The sequence below is a fragment of the Mustela nivalis genome, assembly GCF_964662115.1.
Source record: "Mustela nivalis genome assembly, chromosome: 7".
NCBI classification, from domain to species: Eukaryota; Metazoa; Chordata; class Mammalia; order Carnivora; family Mustelidae; genus Mustela; species Mustela nivalis.
Window position 1 is genome coordinate 91074643 of NC_139026.1, and position 18200 is coordinate 91092842.

The following is an 18200-nucleotide window of genomic DNA, read 5'->3' on the forward strand; positions in this document are numbered from 1 at the left end:
TCCCAAGATTCATCCATGTTGATGTAAGATAGCTGTAGTTTATTCATTTTCATTGTATAATAATCCATTAATTTGTTGATTAATTCCCCTGTTGATGAGTATTTAGGTTTGTTTCCAGCTTTTTGCCATTACAAACAATACTGCTCAGCACATTTCTGTATACACGGACAAGAGTTTCTGCATAAAGAGAATTACTAGGTTGTAGGATATGAACTTTTCTAGATAACGTCCATTTGTTTTCCAATATTTATGCCCAACAAAGTATATGAGTTTTGGTTGCTCACCAACTTAGGTATTGAGCTAATCTGTTGGATATAAAATGGTATTTCATGGTGGTTTAAATTTATGCTTGCCTGATTATTAATGAGGTTGAGCATCTTTTCATATATTTATTGGCCACTCATGTTTCTTCTTCTGTGAAATGCCTATTCATGTATGTCCTTTGCCCATTTTCCTATTGGGTTATTTGTCATCTCCCTATTGATTTTTAGGAATTAACAAATATATATGGCTTACTTCTGATCCTTTGTTAGTGCCAGCTATCTACTTTGAGTTTGTAGAGGGTTTGGCGTTTTAGTAAAGGCTTAAAGGATGGATGATTTCAGTTCCAGCTCGGAGTCCTCATTTAGTTGGATTAATTAATTCTTAATTCATTCATCAAATATTTATTGACTGTCTAGCCAGACATCATGCTAGACCCTGAGAATACAAATATATCCCATACTTACTCACCCCTTACCACTTCCAAAAACTAGTTGGGTCCAAGCCAATGCCATCTCTTGCTGGATCACTATAGTAACTTCCTAACTGGCCTCCCTGATTCCAGTCTGTTTTTGCCACAGTCTACTCTCCACACAGTAAGTAGCTAAAGTGATCTTTTTAAAATATAGATTAGACAAGGGCACCTGGGTAGCTCAGTGGGTTAAGCCTCTCCCTTCGGCTCTGGTCATGATCTCAGGGTCCTGGGATCAAGTCCCACATTGGGCTCTCTGCTCAGTGGGGAGCCTGCGTCTCCTCTCTCTGCCCATCTCTCTGCCTACTTGTGATCTCTCCGTCTGTCAAATAAATAAATAAAAATCCTTAAAATATATATAGATATAGATATAGATAGATATAGATATAGATTTGACAATGCAATTTAAAACCTCCCAATGATTTTCCAGTGTTCATAGAAAAAATTATAGGGTTCAGTTTGTTCCTGCAGATTCTCAGACACACTGTTGTGTTCCCATTCAGGCCCTTCGCTATTTCCAATGCCCAGAACATTCTCCTCCCAGATCATACTCACTCTCATTTCATTTAGGTCTCTTTTCAAATGGCACCTCCTTAGAGAAGCCTTTCCTGACCACCCCATCTAAATAGTCCCTACCTTTCCTTCTTCTTTTTTTTTTTTTTCCTACCTTTCCTTCTTTGACTCCCTTCCTTTATTTTTCTTTTTAGCACCTATCGTTATTTTATTTTTATTTTTTATTGCTTTTTTTCCCCCCTAGAAGATAAGCCCCACTGGACCAGGGACCGTGTTCACCACTATAACCTCAGCATTTAGAACAATGTTTGGCACATAGTAGGCCTTAAGCAGAAATTTCACAAATGGTTGAACAGTGAATAATATAGAGTCCTTGCCCTTAAAAAGTTTATATTCTAGCAGGGAATACAGAGAATTAAAAAGCAAATAATTTCAACACAGTGCAATAGTATTTTAAGAGGGGTAAACACTGGATGCTATGAAAACACATAAGGAGGACATGCATCCATGTCCTGAGAACTGGTAGTCAAAGAAGGCTTCCAGGAGGTGGTAACACTTGAGACCCACATGGAGGACCTGCACTGGGATGGAATAGAAGGATGTTCCATAGGGAAGGAGCAGTAAATACAATGACTTTGAATGAGGGATTACATGGTCTCTTCCACAAAGGGCAAGTAATTCAGTGTAGCCAGAATGACCTGTTCCAAGGGTACAGAGAGGTGAGGCTGGTTGTTGGTGGCTAGGTCCTGAAGAATCTAGAGCATCAAGCTAAGGCATTTGGATTTTATCCAGAAAGCAGCAAGGAGTCATTTAAACAGAAGAGTGAGGAAACTCTAGCATTTTATTATTTTATTGTTATTATTTATTTTTTAAAGAAGGTTTTATTTATTTGAAAAAAAAGAGAGAGTGTGTGAGCTGGAGAGAGAGGGAGTAAGAATCTGAAGCCAGCTCTCTATTGAGTGCAGAGCCCACAATGCAGGGCGCCATCCCATGTCCCCAAGATTACGACCTGAGCTGAAACCAAGAGTTGGCTGCTTAACGGACTGATCCACCCAGATGCCTCTATTTTATTTTTATATTTTAGTAATCTCTACACCCAATGTGAGGCTCAAACTCATGACCCTGAGCTTAAAAGCTGAACGCTCCACTGACTGAGCCAGCCAGGCACCCTGAAGCTCTAGCATTTTAGATTTGCTCTTTAGAAAGATCATTCTTGCTGTAGTGTGGAGAATGGATGACAAGGGGAGGACTGGAGGGATGGCGTGCAATAGGAGGCTGTTGTCAAGATCCAGGTGGGAGCTCAGCAGGTAGAGTGTTGTGACTTTTGCTGTGAGTCTGAGCCCCACTTTGGGGGTAGAGATTACTTAAAAATGAAATCTTAAAAAAAAAAAAGTCCGAGTGAGAGATGGTTGTTGCCTGAGGTCTGAGGTGATAGTGGGAATGGAGAGAAGTGTCCAGAGTTCAAGAGGTTTAGAAGGAAGAACTGATAGTCTTGAGGGATTGCTGTAGGGAATGAAGGAGAAGGGAAGATGAAGATGGCACTTGGTTTTCTGGCCTGAGTCACTGAATGGTGCCATTCACTGGCTCTGTCCCAAGCCTCGTCTCCTTCCATCTCCACATTCTAGGAACCACCCTGATGGGCTCTCCAACCTAGGAGCTCTGCCCTCTAACTCTTGGTCCTGTACCCGATGACCCTGAATGAATCTAACCTCTCTGGGCTCTATTCCCTTCATTTACAACACAGTAAGTGAAACTGAAGGGGCACCTGACTGGCTCAATGGGTAGAGCATGCAACACTTGAGCTTTGGGTTGTAAGTTCAAGCCCCACGTTGGGGGTAGAGCTTACTTAAAAAAATAAAAATGAAACTGAAACTGCCATCTAGATAACCCTGGTTCTAACTTACTTTTCCAACCCTGACTGAGTCACTAGGTCCGTCTTGTTTATGAGATTGGAAGCTCATCTAAGAACAAGGATCTTCCCTAATATTGCTCTATAGAGGGCAGGACAGGGTTGTGGCTCTTGGAAGCCACTGATGAGTGCTATCGGCTGCTGGAAGACTCCCAGACATAAAGGGCAAAAGAATGGTGAGACAGACAGTAAAATGACTTACAGGTCTTTACTGTAAGTTACATTGTCTTCAGACTAGGAATAGCTGCTGTGAAAGGACAGGGAAGAGGAATTTAGCACTTCTTTTTGTAGCCAGCTGAAAAAGTGTCACATGAAGAGTGGATTTGGGAAGCTATGAGAATGAAGAGGGGTAGTAAATTGCTTGATGGGCAAGTTTAGGGGTTTTCCAAGCATAAAGGACAGAATGGAAAGGGCAAGAGCATCATAGTGAGATGAATAGGCTTACCCCTAATATTTATGGGGCCAGGGCAAGATAAAATATATAGGCCTACATACCAAATGTCTAAATATGTAAACATTGTAAATAAAAGGAAACATACTGTTAAATAAACCATATTCTACCCTTTTGACAACTATGTCAATACCAACAGGAAGATTTATAATTAGAATTCTGGGACTCTTCTAGCCCCTAGTCTGACATTTAGGGTTCTGTTTCCATTCTGGGCTCTGTCCTATGACCTGAGAGGCCTCACACAAAAGCATGTGGTCATTGCAGCCACACATCTCAACTCCATCCACTTTCCAGGCCAGAAGGGTTAGTTGTGTTTCCCCAGTAGCTCCTGTGCTTTTAGGGCTCAGGAGGAGGCCCTGGAAGGGGGCCCAGAGCTGCTTGGTAAGGGGTTCCAGCAACTGGAAGATGGTTTAAAATGGGGGAGGCATGAGCTCTGGTTAGGCATATTCCTTTGGCCTTAAGTTATCCTCACTCTGGAGGAGGAGACGGTCTAAAACAGGGATCCAGTGTTGAGGTCCATTATGCCATGTCTAAGGACATGGATTCTGAAATCACATCGACTGGGCTCAAACCCCTACTGTGATATTAACTCTTCTTTGAATCTGGGCAAACTCTCTGAGCCTCAGTTTCCTTACTTATAAAATGGAGATAATAATATCTCCCTCATGGGGTTATTGGGAGAATAAATAAGCTAATATGTACAAAGCATCTGGTATTTAATAACCACTCATTCACGTTGTTTTCCTTCCACACCCCACCATGCTTTCCTCAAAGCAACTATGGGGGTTGGGGAATAAATATGAAGTTTTTCTCAGGCAAAGCTGTCTGGGAGGAGTAGGTCTGGGAAAAAGGAGTTTTATGAAGGAGAGAGTCATAATCTAGGCAGTAACAATCCCATCTCAGGCTGGGACCATGTGGGAGAAGGAGGAAGAGTAAGTTGTCTTGCACGCAGATAAATGAGAAATAGTGACGGCATAATTGCTTCTACAATCTGTTTGTTTTGCTGACAGTAGCAGCTGTTTACTTGGTTTTCAGGTTAAGACAGGGGAAGGAGGTGTGAATAATTTAAAATAATAGAAAATCCAAACATCATTTTTTTGATGACCAGGAACACAATCAGAGAAACACATGGTCGTAAACACATAGAGATTTTGTCTTCCACATACGGAAACTGACCTCCTTGTTAAGCTGATCTTGTATTGTTCTTGAGCATGTATGGGATTCTTACCACATGCTGTCACTCTTGCTGTTCTTGCAGCTGGAATGCCCTTTTCCTCCTCCGCCATTACAAATTCTCTTCTTTATTTCAGATCCATGCCTTTTTTTTTTTTGTGGAGGCTCCACATCCAGCATGGAGCCCAATGTGGGGCTTGAACCCAGGATCCTGAGATCAAGACCAGATGCTTAACAACTGAGCCACCCAGGGACCCCTCCACTCCTTTCATATTAGGCATCCCTCCCTACCACTCTCCCCACCTTTGCATGAGCTCTTCTTAATCTATACCACCTAGAACTCACTCATGGTCTTAATGTGTTTACTGTCTTGTATTGTTCTCTTACTCTTTCCTGTGTGCAACTCTTGTCTCCCCATATAGAGTTTAAGCTTATTAAGGGGAGGAACTGTTTCTCTTTCTCTAACATTTCCCATTTGTCTGTATCTGTGTATTCATTCAGTATCATTTATTGTGTTCCCATGTGCCTGAATTGTGTTAGGTGCTGGGAGCATAACATTTTTTCTTTATATATATGTATATATTATCCACATATGTACACATATTTACATGTATACACTATACATATATTTGTGTGTGTATATATATGTATATATATCTTTCACTAGAGGGCTAATAATATAATGATTCATGGTTTGATAACTGCTTATAAATGTGCTGCACACGTAATGGGCCCTCATTATAGGTTTACTAGATTCAGGGACCATGCTTCTTTTCCACTAGGCATTTATCGAGGGAACAAATGAATGAAATAACTGAATAATGATCCCCAGTACAGCTGCTCCAGGTCTACTGTCCTATATGGACCTGGTTCTGGCCGACTTAAAGGTGTAAGACTGGTTTGAAGGGAGCAGAGGTCTTTGGAGTCATCAAAACACATAGTCTTTTCAAGGCACTGTTCCCTTAAGACCTAGTAATTAAATCACAAAGCATTTTACAGGCACGATGAATACCTTTTGCCAGTTTGCCTCATTCAGGTTGGTGACTTATGAGAACTGTGTCCATCTCATCATGAAAACAGCTGTTACTGAATACTTATTATGTGCTAGGTGTAGTGCTGTTTTCTTTACATGAATTATCTAAATCCTAGCAACAACAATCCTATGAAGTAGGTGTGATTATTATCTCTACTTTACACAAGAGGAAATTGAGGCACAGCTGCTGAGCAGGACTTGAATCCTTCAAGAACTTGAAACCAAGAAGTCTGATTTTACGCCGTGCTGGCTACATAGTGAATTGAGAGAGTGCAAGCGCCTAGGCGCTCTTGGGCCGGCCCTGCCACTTGTTTGCTGTGTGACCTGCAGAAGTCATTTCAGCTCTCTGATCATCAGCTCCTTCTGATCGCATAGCTCGATAGTGACCACACAGGTTTTAAAGCTTATTCTTTTGATTTCAAGTCCTGGGCTCTTCTACCAGCCTCAACTGCCTAGATCTTATGGTAATCTCTTAAATCTTCTCTTTTACCTCCTTGTGGCATCTGGGGAGCTTGCAGTACTGTCATTCATGAGATGACTGTCCTTTTTTGATAAGTTGTATATGAAGATCTTGACGGCTTCATGAAAGGCTTGGCTGATGGGGAGTATAAAGAAAGCTGCAGAAGGACTCCTGAACCCAAATTCTTTCTGTTACTTCATCCCTCAATTGCTAAGTTTATATGAAAACATTTTCCAGGGTACCTGGGTGGCTCCGTTGGGTAAGCATCTGCGTTGGGCTCAGGTCATGATCCCAGGGTTCTGGAATGGAGCCCCTCTTCAGCTTCCTTGCTGAGCAAGGAGCCTATTTCTCTCTCTCTCCTTCTGCCTGCCACTCCCCCTGCTTGTGCTCTCTCTCTCACTGTCAAATAAATAAATAAAATCTTAAAAAAAACCAAACAAAAAACCAAATACATTTTCCAGTATACAGGATGCTTGCTATCAAGGAAGCATTCAGAGAGCACATAGCTACAACTAAGCAGTGATGGAAGAACAGGTGGTCAGTTCAATTCACTTCTGAGTGTGGAGCTTAACCTACACGGGTGATAGATTGTGACCAGGTAACATGAAAGAGCAGGCAAAAGTCGACTTCTCTTAGGAGCCTGCATTTGGAAACCGACGCTGCCTGAAATCCTCCATTTTGTCCTTTCGGAGATGGGATTTTGCCTCCTTCGTATGTAGACAAAGGATGATAGTTATCTGAACAAGTGTGCATGGCTGGCTGGCATCAGTCCGTATTCTAAATTGGTAGGCTTAAATAAAAATGGATCTGCTGTACCCCTCATGTTATTTGGCTCAGTTCTCTCTTCTTTTTTTTTTTTTTTTTTTTTTCATGTCAGATGGGTAATGTGCCAAGGTCGTAACAAGGTTTAAAGGGCGGCACATGTCACACAGAAGCGTGAACACCCAATCATCATGCTTATGAACTACAAAAGGATCTCAGTTCTCTCTTCTTAATCTCCCTTGTTTGGGTACCAAGGGTAGCTGTGCGTCCTGTTCACTAGGGCAGCCTCTGGTTGGGGTTCCTGCTAGTGTCCTTTCCTAGGGCTTCTTTAACACCAGCCAACCTGGCAGGATGACTTTTATGTCCCTGCCCTCACCACCATCCCTAGCTTCCAAACTCATCTAGTCATTTTCCACAATCATTTTCATGGTTCCAACCTTCTTCATCTCTGCCTAAAATTCTACAGAGACCAGGGACAAAACCTACTAAAGAATGATCTACCTCTCTCTCTCTCTCTCACACACACACACACACACACACACACACACACACACACACACCTTACCATTGCCCCAAAGATCAAATCAAGGTCACTCCCAAAACAAAAAACAAGAACAAAACCCAAACAAAACAAAACAAAAATGGTGGTGGTGTGGAGGTTGGGGGGAGAACTTAAAAAAAAAAAAAAAAAAAAAAGACACTTTGCTTCTAGGAGATGAGGCCACCCTTTGGGGGATCCACCCTAAGTTACTAAAGAACTGAATTTTTGAAGCAGCTACTTCTGTGTCAGGCTGCCTGTTTATGTGGTCTGTAAAGGCGTTTTCCTTAAGCAGAGAGTAGCTTTGGTAATAGCTTAGAATTCTAAGTGTGTGTATGAGAGGGACACTTGGGAGATGAGAAAAGAAATTCTGTTCTGACCACTAGGGGAAGGGACTCAGAAGGAAGTTTTGGTCTCCGTCTTTCTGGGAGCCCCAGTCTTTGGGGGCAGACTCTGGGTCAGATGGGGTGCATCAGAGGGAGGGACCTGGGAACAAGTAAACCCCGTTTACAAACAAACATACAAACAATTGCAAAGGAATTCACGCGGGGACACCCATCAACTTCAAACCGAGAACGGAACTGAGAAAAGAGTCGAGGACACAGGGGCAGAATTTAGAGAAAATTTGGGTAAGCTTGGAGGAAGCGTGTGCGGAGAGGTTGCCTGGGAACCGTAGCGGTAGGCAAGGAGCAGCCCAACCACCCTCCCCCGGGTCTCTTCCGCGCGGCGCTAACCCAGACAGCCCGAGGTACTGTCTTGGCGGGGCTGTCTCTGGATCCTTCCAGCAGCTGACCCCGCCGGCTCCCGCCTCCTTCCTCACCATCCCTGGGGCCCCTTCCTCCACACCCGCTCCTCCTGGCTCCCCCTCGATAATCTTCTGACATCTCTTCAAATCCAATTATCGAATTAATTGACGTGCTAACCGAGAGGCAAACAGAGAGGGACGGCAAACACCGGGCGGTTCAGATTTATCCTCCGGCCTCCACAGGCCCCGGCCGGGCGAGATTTACTGGGCCTCGAACACGGCGACAGTTCAGACCTTTGATTAATCATGTTTTTCTCCCGGCCCCATAATTTAGTTGCTCTTTTTCCCTCCCTGCCTTTTTTTATCAGTGGAAACAGAGACGGAGTCCTCATCAGCTTCAATTACAAATATTAAGCCCCCGGACAGCACTTTGACAGAGAGGCGGCCAGCCCCCCCTTCGTCCCGCCCCCCTAAATCATCCCCGAATTAACATCACAATCGGCGGCTGGCGCGCGTTCAGATTTAAATGGTGGCATATTGTTCGCGGACGGTCTAGTTCAGACCAGCGGGTTCGCAGCTCCCGGCGGCAGCCCCCGCCTCTCCCCACGCCGCCTCCCTCCGGCCTCCTCCGAGGCTGTGACTTAGAAGCCGCGGGAGGCTTCGGCGCCTTGTCTCCAGCAGGGGAGGCTGCAGGCAGGGGTGCGCCGGGGTGGGGGCGAACGGGTTGGTGAGAGGGGTAGGGTGTGGAGGGCGGGTCTCGCGGAACTAGAGTAACTACAGAAGCTGGGTGGCGGGAGAACGGGGTTTATGCAAATGGATGCAAATGACGGTGCAAAAAGAGCGCGTTTGGGATTGTCGCTACACAGCCCTTTGGGGGTAGGTTGTGGCCGCCTTGACCCCTCGCAGGGTCTGCGGGTCCTCTCCTTGGGTCATGGTGGAGTGGCCAGTAAGTAGCGCATTCTCATTCTTTGGATCTTACTGGGTGAAGGAAAAACGTGTGGCAAGATTCCTGTTTCCTCAGCATTTTAGGGAAAATTTGCCCTAAACCACAGCCGGAAGTCTTGAAGATAGTTCTCAGAAAGGACTTACTTAGTGGGAGACCGATTGTGAGGTTGAACTACCCCTTAGGCATGTTTCGGATTAGAAGACCCTGGAAATAGCCAGATTTCTCTGAGCCGTTTTGGGGGAAAGATAGAACTATGTGGCTCTGTCCCACTCAAGCGGAGGAGAAAAGGGAGAGTAATTCCCCCGACCCCATTAATCCTTTAGGAAGAAAGGAGAAAAGGAAGAAAATGTCAATCCAGGAGTCTATGTTTCCAGGTATTTTCATATCCACCTGCCTCTACAGTCTTACCCGCATCAATGTCTAGGTCTCCATTTCTGCCTAGCAACATCACAACCAATCAAGATGCAATTAAGGCTGGCAGCTGGGCTCATCCTTAACTGGGATTGGCTGCTCACATTGTGCGCATCCCGAGTTTTCATTGGCTGACGGCCACCTGTATGGAAATGAGAATTACCCGGGACTTACAGCCCCTCTCCGCAGTGTGGACCTGTGGCTTACTGCGTTAAAACCTGCAAGCTCAGAGCAGGAACTCCTGGGCTTTTTCTTGCCATCTCTGCCTTCTTCCCCCAAAGAGATCTCTCGAACTTTCCTCTTTTCCCTCTGCATCTCTGCCTGAGGCCTAGTCTGAAAGAAATCCGACCAAATAACGCAGAAATAATGCGGATTTGTATGCTGTTTGTATGCCTTTGCATTCTCTCGGTTCAATGTCATCATTTTGCCCCTTTCGTCCAAAGCCTTCACAGTTCTAGCCCCTTTCTCTCTTCCTCATCCATCTCAGAGCGATTTCTTTTTATGGAATCACTCAGCCCCTGTCCACTCTTGCCCCAAAACCTCCCTTAGGGCTCGGGTCCACCAATTCCGGATTGCCGTTTCCTCCCACTCAGGACGCAGGCATCTCACAAAACAGTCTAAAGAATGGTTTAGGAGGGAGTTAGGAAAAGGACCCCCCCCCAACACACACACACACACACACACACCCCTCCATCCTCGCTCCCCATCCATTTTCTCCGAGGGAGCCGAGTTTGACAGCGAATTCATTCCGAGCGGGGAGGGTGATTTATTCTTCAAATATACCGACAAGTGCGGGCATGATGGAGCCCATTAAAATGTTGGGAGATTGTTTTTATGATTGAAGTCTGTATTACTCCAACCATAAAGAAAGAGAGCAAGGAGTCATTAGCATTTTCATGATGGTGTATTTCTGCTTGTCTCCGCGCCATCACTCATCTTTACTGCCCGTCCCTTTGCTCTCGCTCTGCTACAACGAGGAGAGACTGCAGCCTGAGTTGGGGTTGGGGGTGGGGGAAGCGGGGGCCAGAGATGCCCCAGCCGCTCTGCCCTTCACGCCAAATCCTCACCCTCCTTGGGACTCCGATCAGGGGGTAAGAGGCCAGACACAGAAGATGTGCCTCACCTTTCTCCTGCGGGTTCCTCATGCGCCGGACGGGTGGGAGCAGGGGGTTCTGCCAAAGGGTGCTTGGAGATCTAAGCAGACCAGTTGGGGAAGGGGGTGCACCCGTTCCTTTCTTGGACTCTTCCCTTCCTGGCCTACACACCACTTGGAACTCTCTGTGCTTATCTGAATACCTGTAAAATCAAGAACTCTTGGCTGAGTGCTCTGGCATGGAGATGCCAGAATAGAAGAGGACAAGAGGGAGGGGTTCCCAAGTCCCTGGGTCTGGAGACTGTGTTGGGAAGAAGATGCCTGCACATTTGGCTTCTGTCTCTCCTACTTCCTGAAGGGCCCTTTGACCTAGATGTGGGATGGGTTTAAGCCTCCTATCTCCACCCTAGTTCCCCAGCACCTCCTCCTTCCTAATTCCCTAGGTCCTTGATTCTTTTTACCCAGTTTACAAGACTCTCTAGTACCCCAAGGAACAAGTTCGTACCCTCCATGAAAGTAAGGGAGATAAAAATAATCACTGCCAAGGTAGAAACTCGGAGAAAGTTGGCTATGAGTAAAATGGTGCCTCTATGTGCACGAGGATTGTTGGAGTCACCTGTCTTCTGATGAGATTCTCAACATAAAGAAACATTCTTTCTAGGTTGGGAGCAACCTGCCTGTAAATTCTGTTGCCCCAAATTGTACGGTGGCACTTGAGGGAGTTGGTTGGGATAAAAGCTAATTAATAGGTGATGGGGAAATGGAAGTGTCAGCTAGTGAGACATTAGCTGTGATAACAGCGATTAGAGGACCACTTTCCTCTTGATCCAGGGCTTACTTACTGAGGTCCCCCAACAACTTGAGAGGTAGGTTCACAATCACCATTTCACAAAGAGGAAGCCAAGTGTCAGGTGAGAGTGTGTAGGATCCCCAAGGTCACTCAGCCAGTAAACAGAAAAATCAAGACCTGAACTCTGGGCTGTTTTCATGAACTGATGCTGCTTGAGAAGGAGTTTACGGTCTCAAAAGTGGAAGCCAGGATGCCAGAACACCCTATTTACTTCATCTAGGCTCATAACGAAGTGGAGAGTATCCAGTAAGTGCTAACTAGGCATATTCATCTCTTGGCAACTGGTCTGGGTAGTTGAGTATTAGCATTGCTGGGATGAACCCCTCTCTAACCATTCAGGGAACATTAATTGAACACCAATTATGTGTCATCTTTGATTGGCCACACCCCCAACCCCCTCTCCGTGTCCCCGGCCTCCCCCTATCCCATTGAGATAGGTACCAAATAGAGCTCTGGTTTCCTGGGCCAGGATGAAGGCCCAGGCAGCTGGACAGAGACGGAACAAAGTGGGGTGTGGAGGTGAGAGCCCCCCTCCAGCCTGCACAGTGCCCAGAGGCGGCTCTAGTGGCGGCCCCAGATTTACAGCTGCCCTGGTCCTGGTGCCATAAAAGCAAACGATCCTTCTCTGTACTAATTTCTGTGTAATTAGATCTCTCCTGGTATGGAAAGTGGGGAGTGGGGGTAGCCAGGAGGGGAGGGTGCCAAGGACTCTCCGCAGAAGTGGGAGAAGGGGCTGCTGACACACATGGCTTCATGTGGGTCAGGTTGGGCACATGGGTCTGGGTGCCTTGGGACAGAGATGGGAAATGCAATGACACACGCATGGCAGGTAAAGAGGCAGATGGGTCCTGATGTGACAACACCTTTGTGCCCAGGATGGGGAAGGAGAAGCCTGCGATCTTGTACAAAGTTCCAAAAGCTAGAAGAATAACTCGGGCTAGTCCACATGCCCAGGGGAGGTATTGAAACCCTCAGAGGAGCTGCACACAGATTTCCCCACTGGCAGCAAGATACCAAACAAAATTCCCCACAGAGGCCCGAAGAGCAAGGAATTCTTCCATTTACATACACATTTATAAAGCAGTATATACATTTTATCTATACATTTGCTGGCATGACAGCAGGTACACACCTCTCTTAATCAAATGCTGAAATTACAGCATCTGTACTAACAAGAACTAAACAAATGTTTGTTCCCTTCTCTGTCCCCACCCATTGCCTGCCTACCTCTTGCAGACAGAAAACCAACGGATGAAAAAAAGTCCTTTCTTTAACTCAGGTTTTAAGATACTTGAAGGTGGATCCCATTAAGTCAGCGGGGATAAAAAGGAATTGCTGAAGAAATCAAAAGGAATGTGGGGATGGTTAGAGAAGGAAAGATCCTGGAGTTCTGCCTTTCCTTAGGAAGAGTGAAGCCTCAGAGAGGAAAAGAATTCAGTTGTTACTTCTACCTCCCCTCCCCCTCTCTGGCATCCCCACCCCATGGTGACAAACAATGACCACGGGTATGGCAGTTATGCATTTGGAACAACACTTCCGCCAGCCAAGTATTCCTTCTGCATTGGAGTGTGTTTGTGGCGGGGCCTCGGAGGGCCTCTTACCAATCTCCCTCTGCAGCCTCAATTTCTGTCGTGGTCAGCCTGCCAGGGAAGCTTCTGCTTCAACCCTTCTGCTTGAAATGGAGCTCTTCACTTCATAAACAGTTTGCCCTGTCGCTGGCCTGCAGGAGGGATTAAAAGATCCTTTCGTGGAACTGAAATCCATCTTCTTTTTAATTTCAGAATATACCATTTCTAACTACCTGTCATATCTCCTTGAGTTATTCTAATGTTTTAAGACCAGTTCAATCAAAGCATTAATCGGCCCCCACAACAGCAATAACAATTAGATACCCATTGGAAAATCAGGAGATTTTGATCTCCACAGATGACTGTCATGTACTTATCTTAAGCCCTTGTTCTAATGGGCAATTCCTGATTAACCTGAGTAATGAAAATGTATCACAATAAAGAAAGATTTGTCATGCCTTGTTATCACTTCATAAGGCCATCCTTCTAGATACCTGCCATAACACCAGGATATTTCTGTCCCAATAAAACACGATCATGATGTGCTTGGCTAATAAAAAGGAAAAAAGCCATGTATTAAAAATATGTTTAAAATGATTTGCATGAGTGATGTAAATATAAACCACCACCATCATCATTGTCAACATCATCCTCTGTTTATTTGCCTTTTGAAATCCCTGCTGGACCTTGGGGGTGGGAGTAGATAAAGGAAGAGGGAGGCAGGAAATTAGCACCTATTAAATGCCAGGCACTGGGCTAAACAATCACAATAGTACTGTGAAAGAGGTATTATTATGCCTTCGTAGGTGAGGAAATTGGGCTTAAAGAATTTAAGTCACTTGTCTGAGGTCATCCAGGGAGTAACCAAGCCATCAGGATTTTAATCCAGAGAAGATGGATTCCAAAGCCCCCACTTTTCCCCCTGACCCCAGACTGGTTACTTTTGCTTTGATGCCAGTGGTACCCTGCCGACTGGATCTAGACTATTCTTGTGGCACTAGTGAGGGTGTATGCTGGGCTCAAAGACCTCGCCCTTCCTTCCCAGACACCCAGATCCCCACAGGGGAGCCAGGAGTTCAGAGCCTGAACGTTTTGGCTTTTGTGCTGGTCACTTTTCTGCCTTCTGTGCAGGGGTGCCCACATGTAATCATGGGTAGCACTAACACGCCCCATCACTATTGTACAGTGAGACACTTACATACGCAGTGTCAACCAGCACCAGGACTCACACAGGCTGGCTTTACCTTCTCTTCTCCCAGGTGGTGGCGTGTGTAGCCAGCAGGGGTCGCCGGCACACCAGGAATTACTGCTTTCTGGGCCAGTCTCCTTCTGCCCTACAGTATGGAAATGTTCCTCCTCCTCCACTCTTCTAAAATCTCTGGCTAATCCCTCCTCTTCCTTTCTTTTCCTTCCTAGGCAGTCCCCTAACCGCCCCCCACCCCAGCCCTTCGCCCTGACCCTGTAGGTCTCTAATGATGAGCTAAGTAGTTGCTCACTAGGCAGCACCCTGATCTGCTCAATCCCTATCTGGACAGGGTCCAGGGATTCTGGCTGGCGATGGCACTTTAGGAATGGCCAAGGAGTTGGTAAGAAGACTGGAGTGCCCGAATTTCTGGTTCACTCTTGCCTTACTAGGACTGTCCCTCCTCTTGGGCCTCCCCAATAGCCATTCTTCTCAGCATCCTTCACTCTGCCTTGTCTTGACCATTCTTTATTGTCCCAGTGTTCATGTAAGCATTTGTTCCAGATCCTCAGACCCCCAGGGTCTTTTAGCTCCTTTATGTTGGGAGGGCTTAAGAATGAAGGAGGAGGCAAATCTCTCGTGGGGTGATCTGTGGCCAGTGGTTTGGGATGAGAAATCATGGTTTGGGGAGCCTATGGGAGGGACCCAGGTATCCTGCCTTACAACTGAAGAGGGCCAGGTGTGTGCTCCCTGCAGAAAAGGGGTCCAGACACAGGCTGTGGAGGCAGCTGTGGCCGCCTTCTTGGGAGTGGCATCTCTCTGCTCTTTTCTGCCTTTCCCCTCCCCTGCTGTAGCAACAGTGCCCCAGCTTTCCCGGGCCCCCACCTACCGGCAGCCCCCTCCCCCAACTCCTGGAGCCTAATGATTGGCGGCTGCCTGCTGCAGGGCCCGCTGGCTTTATAGCTTTGCGGCAGCTGGGGAGAAAGCAAGGCCAGCGACAGAAAAATGGAAACCGACCAAGCAATGGAGAATGATGAAAGAGTCAAAGGGAGGAAGATAGAAATAAAGGCAGAGAGACCTCAAGAATAACAAGCACTCCAATTCTAAATGATGGGAGGGACAGACTGAAGCAGGGATGGACACAAAATTAGAGAGATGCTGATGAAAGGTGAAGAAAATGCCATAAGGATGGGAAAAAGGGGGCGCCCTGGTGGGTTAGTCATTGGGCGGCTGCCTTCAGCTCAGATTATGATCCAGGGGTCCTGGGATGGAGCCCCGTATTGGGCTCCCTGCTCGACTGGAAGCCTGCGTTTCCCTTTCCCATTCTTCTTGCTTGTGTTCCCTCCCTCTGTCAAATAGATTTTATTTATTTATTTGACAGACACATCACAAGTAGGCAGAGAGGCAGGCAGAGAGAGAGGAGGAAGCAGGCTCCCCGCTGAGCAGAGAGCCCGATGCGGGGCTCGATCCCAGGACCCTGAGATCATGACCCGAGCTGAAGGCAGAGGCTTTAACCCACTGAGCCACCCAGGCGCCCCTCTCTATCAAATAAATAAAATCTTTTTGAAAATGGGGAAAAAGGGAAAGAAAAAGCAGACAGAAAACATTTGGATAAGTCCTGAGAGTAGGGAAGTGCTGGGTTTTCCAGTGGGCAGGAATTTTTGGTATTCCTAAGAGGGTGGGATGGGGATTTAGGGACTCTCAGAAATTCTATGATACTGAAGAGGTTCTAAAGCTTGCAGCTAATCCAGTTCTCCACACACTTATGTTCCCATTCCTCCATTCTAGACTTTTCCATGGCCACACCCTCCTAGAATTTTTTTAAAAAATATTTTATTTATTTATTTTCAAGAGAGGAAGAAAAAACATAGGGAGAGTGAGTGAGAGAAGCAGACTCCCCACTGAAGAGAGACACCCCCCCACCCAGGCCCCTCAGGAGAGGTGAGGCAGGGCTCAATCCCAGGACCTGAGATCATGACCTGAGCCCAAGGCAGCGGCTTAACCAACTGAGCCACCCAGGCCACCCTAGTGTTTTGAGGTTATTACAGAAATGTCCTCCTTAAAGATGACCCATGACCTAGTGTGGAAGAATCTTGTACCATTTTCCATGAAATAAATGGGCTCTGAATTGGGAGGGAGGGGTTTTAATATTAGAGCTGTCCTTTATTTGCCCACAAATTAACTTGTAAGGTTGTTGACCCTCTCATGGCACCTCAGTTGGCACATACCACATTTACCTTATATTACAGTTATTCCTCTATATATCTTTTTTGCTAATATATACGCTCCTTAACAGCAAGATCTGTGTCTGCCCTTCTTTGTGGCTCCCACAGTGCCTTGTTCTTATTTATTGAGTGAACCAATGAATGGCCCCTGGAGATGTGTAAGCAGAGCTTGGATGACTACCAATGAGGGATGTAGTCCAGGGAATTTCTGTACTGAGTGAGCAACTGGAAATATATCTCTAAGTGCCCTTTTGGTTTTGAGGTCCTATCAGTCCCCACACGCAAACCAGAGTTTGCTCTATTTCTCCAAACATGCAGGGGTAAGACACAAAACAGAAATCCCCAAATTATAAAGCACCTACCATGTGCCTGGCTCTGTACAAGGCATTTTACACATTTGATCTCATATCATCATCCCAATAACCTTTCAGGAGAGAGTTAACCACACTTTGCAAGTAAGGGCTCAGAGAGATGGAGCGTTTTGCTCCCAGTCATATGGTTAGGAAGTATGACAAATTAAATCTGGAGACCTCTAACACCTATTTGATTGCCACACCACCATGATTTTACCAATCTGGGAGATTTCCAGTTTTAGAAAAGCATGGGAGTTGAGAAATAGGGGAGACAGAAGAGGGAAGATATAGCTTCTAAATTTAGGGTTGAGAGATTCTGGATTCTTTTTTTTTTTTTTCTTTTTAAAGATTTTATTTATTTATTTGACAGAGATCACAAGTAGGCAGAATAGCAGGCAGAGAGAGAGAGAGGGAAGCAGGCTCCCTACTGAGCAGAGAGCCCGATGTGGGGCTCCATCCCAGGACCCTGAGATCATGACCTGAGCCGAAGGCAGCGGCCCAGCCCACCGAGCCACCCAGGCGCCCCGAGAGATTCTGGATTCTAAGCCTGGAAAAAAAAATTCACTTTTGTGACTTAGAATAGCACATTTCTACTCTTACCTGATTATCAATAGACCTGGGGAAGGAAAAAAATATTAGGGACCAGGACCAGCCACCTAGACATGGGGTACTAAACATTGGGATCTCTTGCCCTGGGTTATGGTCTCGGTAGCATGGGGCAGAGAAGTGTGTCTAGTATGCAGTCTTGGAAATTTCAGGCATGTATCTTCCTGCTAGGAGGAATCCTGGAAGTCTAGAGATGTCCAGGTTGCGGGGGTCCCATTCTGGGACAGGGCTTCAGTTAGCACTGTGAAGTAGAAATGTAATACATGGTTTTAAATTTGTGACTTTAAGTTTTCCCGTAGCTACATTAAACAAAGTAAAAAGAACCAGGGTCACCTGGCTGGCTCAGTTGGGAGATCATGAAACTTTTTATATTGGGGCTGTATGTTTTGCCCTACGTTGGGTGCAGAGATTTAAAAAAAAAGATTTTTATTTATTTATTTGACAGAGATCACAAGTAGGCAGAAGCAGGCAGAGAGAGAGGAGGAAGCAGGCTCCCTATGGAGCAGAGAGCCCTATGACGCGGGGGTTGGGCTTGATCCCGGGACGCTGGGATCATGACCTGAGCCGAAGGCACAGGCCCTAACTCACTGAGCCATAGGCACCCCAAGGTGTAGAGATTTTTTTTTTTAAATAAAATCTTAAAAAAAA